Source organism: Lampetra fluviatilis, chromosome 1 (genome assembly GCF_964198595.1).
Source record: "Lampetra fluviatilis chromosome 1, kcLamFluv1.1, whole genome shotgun sequence".
Lineage (NCBI taxonomy): Eukaryota > Metazoa > Chordata > Hyperoartia > Petromyzontiformes > Petromyzontidae > Lampetra > Lampetra fluviatilis.
The window spans coordinates 27980266-27993142 of record NC_136275.1 but is presented as its reverse complement, the minus strand read 5'-3'; positions in this window follow the sequence as shown (position 1 = coordinate 27993142).

Here is a 12877-nt window from a genome sequence, read left to right as displayed (position 1 = left end):
GAATGTGCATGCCTCCTGGGGTCGGGACGTTGCAGGCCAGCAGGGGACATACCGGTTCCGGCCCTGGCGGCTGCCGGCCACGACGAAACATTGGTTCCAAATTCAATCGCACAACAGGAAAAAGATTCCCTGTTGGGGATGCCCGTCAATGAATGGGGGCGCCTCCAGATGGAGGATACCTCTCTCCTCGGGTTGCGTCGTCGCGTCGGCTGTGCTGGGCAGGGCAGGGGTGATGCCGACGCATGGGAATTGGTGCATGGTCTGCTGATGCACTGGGACGGAAAATCCCATCGACATCGGCTGGTGGTCCCTTCGGGGTTGCGGGGCAAGGCGGTGTGGGCCGCACATGAGCGCCTCCTACACCTGGGGACCCAAAAGACCCTCGCCTTACTCCAACTCGATTATTTTTGGCCAGGCATGACGAAGGATGTCGGGGATTTACTGGGGTCATGCCCTCGGTGCGCGCAACGAAAACCGCCAGCACGTGTGTCTAACCCACCCTTGCAGTCAATCAAAGTGTCCAGAGTTAACGAACTCGTCGCGCTGGATATTTTGGGCCCATTCCCCACCACACCCAGGGGCAATAGATATTTGTTAACTGGTGTGGAGTATTTTACACGCTGGCCTATGGCCTGGCCCCTTGCCAACCAGTCGGCAGCAGCCATCGTGGAGGCCTTTGTTCAGGGTTATGTCCTGGACAAAGGTGCTCCAGAGCGGCTGCTGACCGACCAGGGCAAACATTTTTCCGGTAAATTGCTCAAAGAAGTCTGTGAGCTCCTGGGCACGAAGAAAATTCGTACCTCCCCGTATCACCCGCAGACTGACGGGATGGTCGAGCGTCTGCATCGGACCATCGCGTCAATGTTGTCACAGCAGGTGTCGGACTCACAGACCGATTGGGACTTGCAAATTCAAGGGGTATTGGCAGCGTACCGGATGGCCCCCCACGCAGCTACGGGATTTTCACCCTTCTACCTCATGTACGGCCGCGAACCTGACCCGCCTGTTCGTGCCCAGCTGCAGATCCCCGCGCCTCAGGGAAAAACTAAATTGGCTGACCATGTAAAATTTAATTTGGCCAAATTGACAGAGGCACGGGATGCTGCCATGCAAAACTCTGACCTCCGTCAGAAAGCGAATGAGCGGCTCAGACTGGGTCGGGCGCACATGCTGCAGTGGAAGCCGGGGGACAAGGCATGGCTGCACTGTCCCCAGGTGCCACTCGCAACCTCCTCTAAGCTGGTGCGGCCGTGGCGGGGTCCTGTGGAGGTGGTCGAGGTTTTGCGACCGCAGTGCGTGCGCATCAAATGGGGGAAGCGGCGGTGGTTCGTCCACCCCTCTAGATTAAAACCCTTCGTTGCGGTACACATCCCCACTTCACACACGCGTGGCCAAACATGTGGGGGGTCGACCGACTCACTGGGTCCGTCTCCGTCGCGCTCACCTAATGCCTTGCCGGCTGTGCCACCTCCAGGTGCATCAGGAATGACGGGCTCACGCCCGATCACCCCTCCTGGGGATGCCAAGGGTCACGCGGCGTCGGATGAGGACTCACTCCGAGACAGTTGCCACCTGACGGTCCACCACCCGGGGTTACCCCGTGTGAGGGGCCCGCTGCACGGACACGCGCTAAAATGCGCAGACTGTTGTGAGGCTGGAAGATGTGTACATAGGTTGTGTTCATTGCGTGTTGTGTGTGTGGTGGGTTCCCTGCAAATTGTGTATAGACTGTTTTTACGGAATTCGTATTTAATCGGGGGGGGTGCGTCGGGTTGTTTTCTCTTCTTGCTGTTGCGTTCTTGTTGTGTTGTTCTTGTTATTGTTGAAAAATAGTGAGGCACACGCGCGGTCAGGGGGTAAATGCGCTTTTATTGTCGTTTTTTTTGTATGTTGGCAGCCGGGACGGCTGCAAGCTATGCGGGGGGGGGGGGGGGGGGGTGATGTAGGGGTGTTAGAGAGAGAGCCGTTATGCATGGCAGCTTATGGGAAACAAACACAGTGGGCGGGGCTATGTGAGTGCACGGGGGGGGTGCTCTCAACGACGTCCGCACCAGGCAGCCCGGGGCCCCACCCCTCAGCGGGGGTTGAGTATAAAGGGGGATGTGTCAGAGGGCTCGGGGCAGAATGTTAAAGCTAAACCAGTGAAGACCGAAGATTGTCTAGCTAGAGCCCTGGACTCCCCTGGGACACCGCCCTTGTCAGGGCCGCGCAGGACCGAGCCAGCGGCGTGGTCCCGAGAACCAGAGCTAGTGCTCTGGGACTCCGGGTACCGTAGCCCGACTTACCAGTGTCGGGCCAGACAGCCTCCCCTAGCCCGTTAGTGGAGGACTAGGAGGTAGGTCAGAGATAGCTAGCAGTGTATTCCCAGCTAGCCGGGTGAGGGGGCCGATACCCCCTCCAGTATTGTATGTCCGCGGTTGTGACAACTGTTGCGGAATAAATACGTGTGCCTCAACCCCGGGTGTCCAAGAGTCCTCAACGGTATTACAAATGTATGAGCTCCAAAGTCCAAAGGTGGGATTAACAGAGTTCATCTCATGTACATAACTATCATAGCAGGACAGCATATCTGATAATATATCAGACACTGAGTTAGATGAAAATCCTGCCTCAGACTTGTACTCTCGTACTTGATCTTCCATGGCTGATATGTAACGTGTGTGCTGTTGCTCAGGAAGGGACTGAAGAAATGACCTCAACCGCAAGAAATGCATTGCCTCCAATAGGAGTTTGTGTGCACGAATGCTACGGTTGTAGTGATGCCCACTAATGACTCCATTTATTGAACCAACAGCTACCACATTTGATTCAATCAGCATATCCTGTAGTCCTGCTTCTTTGAAACGTTTTCCTATCACTGCCATAAAGGACATGGCTGTGTGGAACTCACCTAGTCTTGGGATGATACGCTGCTTCAGATTCCCACCATCTTTTCCGACATGAAGAATACACTTTACGGGTGTTAATCGAGCTTGATCGCCACTATCAGATGAAGCTGCGCTGCTTACGTCCTCCTCCATGTTTACATGTGCGTAGTGATATTGGCTTGATTTTGGCTCTGACCTACTTACATTTTCGATGCTGATTGGTTGAAAATCTAGCTCAACAGTTTTATATGTCTCAATACGCAGTCAATATAGTGCGCCAATAAATTACACTTTTCTCATTAACTGCAGGATAATGCGTGGAGAACTTTTTGCTTGGATACCTTTTATTAACGTTGAACATATTGAGCAAAAAAAAAAGTAGTGCCCCGTTTGTCGGAACGAAACTGAACGATACAGCTCACGTACAGCGGCCTATGATTAGTAGGCCGTAAGGTGAAGACGTTTTACGTTTAATCCCGTTCCCATATATGGGGCACTAAATTATTTTCATTCTAATAAAAAGATCTATTGCTGTTGGCCGTGAAAATAAAAGTTCTCCATGTCTAATCCTGCAGATTATTTTTTATTATTGTTTAAAGTCGGCAATACTTCTTTCCTCGCGTAATAATATTTTGATCATCAGTGATGAGGCTTTGCGTCACGTGCTTCCCGCTAGACCAATAAGGTGGCTGCTTTTTGGGACGAGAGGTAAACATTAGTCCAAGATGTCTGCGCCCTTGTTGTCAATGTCGAGTAGTGAAGAGGAGGAAATTACGGCCAGACCTCCTTCAAAAGTCCGTAAAAAGTATTTTAAACAATGCTACATGCATCTCACATCCATAAAGAAAGAAGAAACAAAGGATTTTACACGGACACGGTGGGATACATTCAGAAACTGCGTCAAACGGTGGCTTTTTTTGCAAGGTGAGAATCGGAGAATAGCAGAAACATACAAACATTGTCTAGAAATCGAGTTTGACAATGTTCCCGAAGACGCTGGGTTTCACTCCACTTGCTACAGGCGTTTCATTGACAAAAAGCGCTTGGATGCGGCCGAGAAACGGGCCACACAGCGTCCTGATGCTCAAGATCAAGGCCAGTCTGTGCCATCGGGTAGTAACGTTAGTATCGCTGCAGTTGATTGTCCCGCAAAAAAACTTAGGTCCAGGACCGGCCTGCCAGTAGCTTGTGCTGGTCCTGTGCTTTCTGCCTTGTGCATAATTTGTAAGAAAACGGACAAGTACATTACTGTGGGAGGCAAACGCCAGAAGGACCATCTTTCACAGGCAGAAACGTCAGCACGTAGGTAAAAACAAAACACACACAAACACACGTTTGAACTTTTATTCCCTTATGCTGGGTACCATGGCTAACTTTCAATTACAATTACATAATGTATGTAATGTTTACAGTCAGACAGATTTGCATTGTTTTGCATACAGCTACAGCCAGAACACTCAATATTGTTTAACTCTTAACACAGTTTTTTATTAGTTGAATTAGTTTTATTTATTTATTTACAGGCAATTTGCTGAAAGCTGCTGAGATGAAGGAAGACACTAGCATTCTTGTGCATATTCGAGACAAAGACTGTGTGTCTCTGGAGGTGCGATACCACAGGTTCTTGACAAAGTCTAGTGCATCAGTTACTGTGACCTCAGAAGAACAGTGAGTTAGCAATATTTTATATTAATAAATATTAATGAATAATTTCCTCACATTTTCACATTTCAAAAGTAGGAGGTTGGCCCGTGATTTCCCCCAGCTGGTGTTTCACTCCCTCAAGAAGCGCAACATAAGTGAGATGGTTTTCGTTGAGACATTGTCTGCAGATAAGCTGATAGACAGGCTACCTCATCCATCAAGTACAGAAACAACAGAGTCAACTGAGGTAACTAGCGAAATGACTGAAAACAGGGCTAGTGCAAAAGCTGGTCCACAAAGACCAAGTTCAATGGCCTCCATCAATACTGCAGAGGACACGAGGACACTTTACAGTGCGGCATTAATATTAAAGATGCTTCTGTGTGACTCTCCCGGTATGAAATGCCCGTGGCTACCCACATCAGATGACCTAAATGTGAGCGAGGCAAAATCTGTTGTTCCAATTGAACTGTACAATCTGATTTCCTGGATTATTGGTGCAACTGAGGAACCAACACTGGCCCATTATGTTGATATTCCAGATGATTTGAACCTAAAATGATATGTATCTGTCAAGACATTGTGTATCTTGCATCTAAGGGTCGGAGGCAGACCCCTAAATCATTGTGTCTTGGTCTAACGGTTCGCCATTTAACAGGTTCATCACAAATTGTGTCACTTCTAAAAGGACTAGGACATTGTGCAGCATGGGACACAGTTGTCAGTCTGGACACTAGCCTTGCCCAACTTCAACTAGTAGAGGGCAGAGACAAAATACCAAAGGGATTCTCAAAGAAGGTTACTACAGTACTTGTGTGGGACAATATTGACTTTGGGGAGGAGACACTGTCAGGTCGTGGAACTACCCACCACACAAATGGGATTATGCTGCAAAGTTCTGTAGTTGAACCTGTGTCAACAACAGACAACCACTACAGAAGGGAAAAACCTCATTGAAAGTACCCCCTAGCATCCCTGTCGAACAGTACCATCAGTCTAATAGACAAGGACCACAGAACTTGTTTCATAAGGAAAATGTTCCATTACAGGCGGACACATACAAATTGAACACGGTGTCTGCTGTACAAACTGAACTGGCATATGTTTTTGTAAAGTCCATAGATGCTGAAAGATGCACAATACCAAGCTGGACAGGTTTACATACATTACTTCGAAGTGATGGCACTCTGCAAAAGTCAGCACTGTATTATCTTCCAGTCAATGAGGCTTCACCGACAGAGATGTCAACAGTAAACACAATTCTGAAGCTAAGTGTCCACATTTATAATCAGCTAGAACTGGACCATATAGTGTTAGTTTTTGAAAAAGCTATATATGCCAAAGCTCAGCAAATCCGCTGGAAAGATGATGACTTTACTCAGCGTAAAGCGATTAGATTAGGTGAATTTCACACATGCATGTCCTACCTGAGCATTCTAGGAAAAAGGTTTGGAGATGCAGGACTGCAATACATAGTCATTGAGTCCAAAGTTGTTGCCCCAGGATCCATCAATGGAGTGATCAGTGGTCATCATTACAACCGCAGCATGAGGGCACACAAACTTCTGTATGAGAGTCTGCAACGCATGAGACTTCTCACCTTCTTAGATTCTCTGCCACAAGAGGAGAGATATGAGTGTCTGGATGTCATCAATGAGATCAAATGTGCATTCCCGGACAGAACAATGGTTGTTTTGTGTGCAAATGAAATATTTGACAAAATGTGTTCGAAATATGAAGACTTTGTTAAAATAAGAAATGCAGAAAACCCAACGTTTGCCTTCTGGAGTTCATACATCGACATGGTACAGATACTCCTTCTATTTGTGAGAGCAACACGAGAATCGGATTGGCAGCTTCACCTGTTAACAGTGCGCTTGATGATGGCATGGTTTTTTGCGTACGGTCGTGTAAATTATGCTAGGTATTTATCTTCTTACTGGCTGGAAATGATCAAATTGCCCCTCACACATCCTTCTTGCCACAGTGAGCTCAGTGTTAAAGGCCAGTGGACTGTCCAACGTCAAAGTGTCCATGGATTTGCCTCGATTGCTTGTGACCAGGCCATTGAGCAAACATGCAACATAGATTCCAAGACAAAGGGTGGTTGGACAGGGTTAACACAGAATCGGGCTGAAGTATATCGCTGGATATTGTCGCAACATGAAAGGGCTGCCATAGCAAGCCAATGTGAGGCAATGGCAGGTAAATCTCCCGATATAAGGAAACGAAAAGACCTTGACAGCAGACAAATTCATGCTGATGAAAGGGCTGTGACCAGAATAATTTCCACCCTAGATTCCATGCTGAATCCTTATGACACACACCAAGATGGCATTGTGTGTCTTAGCTCTGGGACAGTAGCAGCTGAAGAAATCATGTGGGATTTGCTCGCAGCTCCGGAAAAAGGGGGGAAATGCTGTCAAAGAGTTTATGGACCAAAGACTGTTATCACCATCAGTTGACATAGTTGCTCCCATCAAAACACAAAAACTGAAGACCTTTAGTGATCAAGCAAAGACAAAGAAGAAATCTGCAGCAGGCAAGGAAGTGATTCTACGTGCCGACAAGAAACTATTCTCCAGATTACTCGTCATAGGTCAAAGTAGAAAAATTTACCTGCGGGAAATTCTGTCTTACTCCTTGGGAACTGTGTCATATCCTTTAGGCAGTGCTGGCATCGTCAGCTTTTCCAGAACTATCCATGCCCCTTACAAGTGACGCCCTGTACCAACACTGCAAAAGGGCAAACTACCAAGCAGCCATAATGAGACATTCTCTGAAAAGGTATAATGTGTGCCCCTTCACCCGTTGGCAATGGATGGCACCTCGAGGATGGTGAGTTAACAGTGACCTGGATGACTAGAAATCCTGCCCCTGAAAGTGTGTTGCAGGCAGTCCACTGCAGTTGCAAGCATAGCAAATATGAGACTGGAAGATGTTCCTGTATGTCTGCAAGACTGTCTTGTACTGATTTATGTCGGTGCCAAAATTGTGCAAATGTTTCACAGGAAACAGAAGAAAAACCTACATGGGATGATGGCTCTGATAGTGATAGGGATGATACCGATGAGTAAACATGCGCTGTGTTATAATTTAAGGTGATTTTGAGCTGTAAAGAATCTGTGGTAGAATTGTAATTTTTTTTGGCAGCATTCCAAAACAAGGGAACAGTGTAGCATTTCGAGTCATTTCAGCCAACTTGGGCCAAAGTGTGCTTATATTTGTATCTTTCTGTGATTACACAGTACCTACTGAATATTTTGATGTACAAAACATCACAGTTTTGCTAAATTTAAAATGTTTATGTTTAATTTTGCTTAGTGCCAATCCGTGAAGTTGAAGCATATTTTCTACAAATTTGCCATATTTCATGGTCTACATTCACACTTGAGTATATAATGCACCAAAACCTGTCTCAAGTGTTTAGGTACATGTATAAGTGTCAGTTTGAGAGATATTTTGTGTTGCTAAAATGTATATAAATAAAGTTACAAACAAAACCAGCAGCATAAGATTTTCGTTTTTTCCAATTCACAATTATATACATTTATGGATTTTGAAAAAAAACTGCAGGATATTTTGCGGAGAACTTTTAACATAAAGTCGAAAATGGTTTTGTCTATGAAAAAATTCATTTAAAAAGTAGTTCCCAGGTGTGGGAACGAAAATCATTTTCTAGCCACTTTTCCCTAGTTCACGGTACGGCCTATAGTAGTAGGAGAGGGCTTTCGCGACCAATATCCATAATAGAGGGTTTTTTGTGTCGTTAAAAACCTCCACCACCCGACACAGCCAACTAGTAAGGGTTGTCACGTAAACAGAACGTGCCAATTCGTCACTAGTACAGCACACCGGTTTGTGTTGGAGAGCCAAGCCACAAGGGGCCGTCCATAAATGACGTCACGCGATTTTGGGCGATTTTTGACCCCCCTCCCCCCCTCGTCAGAAGGCATCACAAAAAGTCAGACCCCCCTCAAATGACGTCACAAAGCTCTGCCCCTCCCCCCACAAAACCATATTTACATTTTAAAAATAAAACATTCTTCAAATCACTTTAAGCTATTGTCATTGTAGTGCGTATGTAATGTGGCGCTGCACTGATGTAGGTCTGTAGGAGAAAACACGTATTAAAAAGGCGTTGGAGAGCTGAAATTTAGCATAAAATTCACTTGAAAATATTCAACGTCTAACTAAAACTGCAGATGTTCAGAATATCATATTGAAATTATCTTATAATTATAAAATATTAAAAGTAATTATAACTATCAAAAAATACTTGAAACTTTGTAGTAGAACGAAGTAAAATGGAGATTATAATTCTAACAATCACATATTCATTCCACAGAATGAAAAGCCCTCGTAGAATCATTAGAATCAAAATGTTTAATAACAATCATTAATTTTTCTTGCAAAATGTATGCTTCTCCATTCTCCTATGGAGAAGCAAAATGCTCCTTCATGGAATAAATAAAAGCTGACCGTAGTAAATTTAAATAATCAAATAGTTAATCATGAAAATTAATCAAAATTAGTGTTGTTATAACAATCATATTTAATTAAGTTTATTTAAAGTTGCGCATTTTTATGTCACTTCACATTTCTCAAACCCCTCCCCCCCCCCTCGTCACACATCGTCACAAATGTCTAACCCCCTCCCCCACCAGGTGCGTGACGTCATTTATGGACGGCCCCCAACATTGAACAAATTGAGTACGACGTTTCGCCAGTAATTGCAACTAGCTTCATCAGGCGACAGCCAGACTTGTGGAGAAGTCCACCTGTTTCGTTCCTTATATAGAGGCTGTCATTTACTGCAGCGCACCGCACTACGACCTTGGAGACCCGAGTTCGATTCAAGCTCATGGCCAACACCAGTAACGATTATCTAAACCGGTCCTGGGCCTCCCCTAGGTCGACTCAGCCTCAAATGAGTATCTAGTGCGATGTGGAAACACCACCACTGGGGAGACAAAGGCGGTGATGCGTGGTCCTGGCCACCCTCCCCCTCGTGTGCTGTGCCGGCTTTCTTAGGTGCTCCTCGCGAACAGCACTTGCCCCACCAGTCTGTTCGGACTACACGGGGGATCTTTGTCACTGCTTCTTGTCATTGTTTGAACCGTCGTATCCGCCGAGACGCTGACACCCAATGTAGGGAACTCGCATTCCCCACGTGGCAAGACTGAATTAATGACGGAGCAAGAATCATCTCACCTGGCACAGACTGGTCGCATGATTGACCTGCAGATGAACTTTAGCCACGTGACGTCAGGCTGCTCGCCCCCTGCGCTGCTTCAGCAGTGACGGCACGAATCGAGTCAACTCGCCGGCCCAGTTTGGTATTGGCACCACTCCTAGAGCAGTGCGAGAGGCTGTCGCGAAGCAAGAAGACGAAGCTGCTGTGCCAGAGAGATGGGATCATAGTTGGATACTGCGCCGTGCACCAAGGGAAATGCACTGACAAGTGTTTCTCGAGGGACAGTCACAAGTTCCTCTCTGGGCAGTGCTGTGGACGAACTTACCGAGTGTGTGCCCGTGTCACGTGTGTGCCCTGCCAACGCAGCACCGCAAACCACTGCGCTCAGTTCCCGCGACTCATGCAGCGAGTCGGGCACGGCAGTCTCGTGCGGGGGACAGCGGGGCCACGGCCGGCCGCATCTCACTCCTCTGGACCCCGACAATCATTCTCCTGGCGGTCTCCCCACGCGTGTGCCGGGCTCGGTGACGACGATGGCGTGGTCGGCCTCTCTCTCAAACACGCGGTGACCTCATTGTTGTCGTCACCAAGGGCGGAGCCTCCAGGGGGCGGGGCGTGGACAAACACGCGGTGACGTCTTGTTGTCGTCACCAAGGGCGGAGCCTCCAGGGAGCGGGGCGTGGACAAACACGCGGTGACGCCCCGTCCCCTGGAGGCTCCACCCCTGGAGGCTCCGCCCTTGGTGACAACAATGACGTCACCGCGTGTTTGTCCACGCCCCGCCCCCTGGAGGCTCCGCCCTTGTAGTGTACACAGTGTGTATAGAGTACATACAGTGTGTGAATACAGTGTGTGTAGTGTACACAGTGTGTGTAGTGTACACAGTGTGTGTGTGTAGTGTACACAATGTGTAGTGTACACAATGTGTAGTGTACACAGTGTGTAGTGTACACAGGGTGTGTAAATACAGTGTGTAGTGTACACAGTGTGTAGTGTACACACAGCGTGTGTGTGTAGTGTACACAGCATGTAGTGTACACAGTGTGTAGTGTACACAGGGTGTGTAAATACAGTGTGTAGTGTACACAGTGTGTAGTGTACACACAGCGTGTGTGTGTAGTGTACACAGCATGTAGTGTACACAGGGTGTGTAAATACAGTGTGTATAGTGTACACAGTGTAAATACAGTGTAGTGTACACACAGCGTGTGTGTATAGTGTACATATGTAGTGACATCGCACCGACTGCTGTCCAGCAGCGGCAACTGTGGTGGACAGTTGGCGCACTGACGCCGTCGAGGATGTACACGCTGGGTGTGCCGGCAGGGCGGAGGAACTGGGGCAAGGGCCACGGAAGACCTCACCGGGAAACCCCTGGAACCCGCTCGTGGGTTCGAGAAGGGAGGCGGAGCCAGGGCGCTGCCAGGGCGCTGCCAGGGAGGAGCCAGGGAGGAGCCAGGGAGGAGCCAGGGAGGAGCCAGGGAGGAGCCAGGGAGGAGCCAGGGAGGAGCCAGGGAGGAGCCAGGGAGGAGCCAGGGAGGAGCCAGGGAGGAGCCAGGGAGGAGCCAGGGAGGAGCCAGGGAGGAGCCAGGGAGGAGCCAGGGAGGAGCCAGGGAGGAGCCAGGGAGGAGCCAGGGAGGAGCCAGGGAGGAGCCAGGGAGGAGCCAGGGAGGAGCCAGGGAGGAGCCAGGGAGGAGCCAGGGAGGAGCCAGGGAGGAGCCAGGGAGGAGCCAGGGAGGAGCCAGGGAGGAGCCAGGGAGGAGCCAGGGAGGAGCCAGGGAGGAGCCAGGGAGGAGCCAGGGAGGAGCCAGGGAGGAGCCAGGGAGGAGCCAGGGAGGAGCCAGGGAGGAGCCAGGGAGGAGCCAGGGAGGAGCCAGGGAGGATAAAAGCAGCAGAGAGCTCTGGGCTGCCGGTTCTGGGAGTGGACTCGTCTCGTCATCGTCGTCGCCGCCGCCTTCACTCGATAATTGCGCAGCCGGAGAGTTCATCTTCTTGGTTCTTTCGCTAAAGTCACGTAGACGTTCCAGCCACAACGCAAGCAGCCATCCTCAGGTGGAGAACAGGTCTGTCGAGAAGACAGCGTCTGAATGACACACCCCAGGCTTGGAGTGACTATTTAAGCTGAGATGGAGGGGGGAAGAGGAGCGCAAGAACCAAGAAGATGAATCCCTGCAGTCATGAAAGCTTTAAATCGAAATTTAACTGCCACTACGGGGTGGGATTCCACAAAACTTTAAGATCTTTCAACAAACTCCGGGATAAGAAGGCTCAGCTAATCGAGTCTCTCACCTTTCTGAAGAGATGCCGCGACTCTAAGGTAATACCAATCGCATTTACACTAACCTCTGCTGCTTGATATGCAAATTCTTTTGTCAAGGCGCTCCTCTTCCCCCCTCCATCCCAGCTTAAATAGTCGCTCCAAGCCTGGGGTGTGTCATTCAGACTCTGTCTTCTCGACAGACCTGTTCTCCACCTGAGGACGGCTGCTTGCGTTGTGGCCGAAACGTCGTGAGAATTATTTTATTGTTTTATTTTTATTATTTCCATTCTATGTGACTTTACCGCAAGAACCAAGAAGATGAATCCCTGCAGTCATGAAAGCTTTAAATCGAAATTTAGCCGGAGAGTTGTTGGCTGTCTCGGTCGACGCCATCAGCGTAACGCGTTTAGGGTTGTGCCAAGGCTGGGCTGTACGACATCGAGAAGGAACTCGGCGAACCTGTTGAATCTAAAGAGTGTTAATAACGGTGCCACCTGCAACTACCTCGTCTCCGACTTGTGCTACACCACACATACAGTGTGTGTGTATACACACTGTGTACACTACATACACTGTGTGTGTGGTGTACATACTGTGTGTACACAGTGTACACTACATACAGTGTGTGTAATCTACATACATTGTGTGGTGTACATACAGTGTGTGTACACTACATACACTGTGTGTGTGGTGTACATACAGTGTGTGTGGTGTACATATAGTGTATGTGTGTGGTGTACATACAGTGTATGTGTGTGGTGTACATACACTGTGTGTGTGTGTACATACACTGTGAATGTAGTGTACATACACTGTGTATGTAGTGTACATACAGTGTGTATGTAGTGTACATACATTGTGTGGTGTACATACACTGTGTGTGGTGTACATATGTAGGGCTGTTACGGA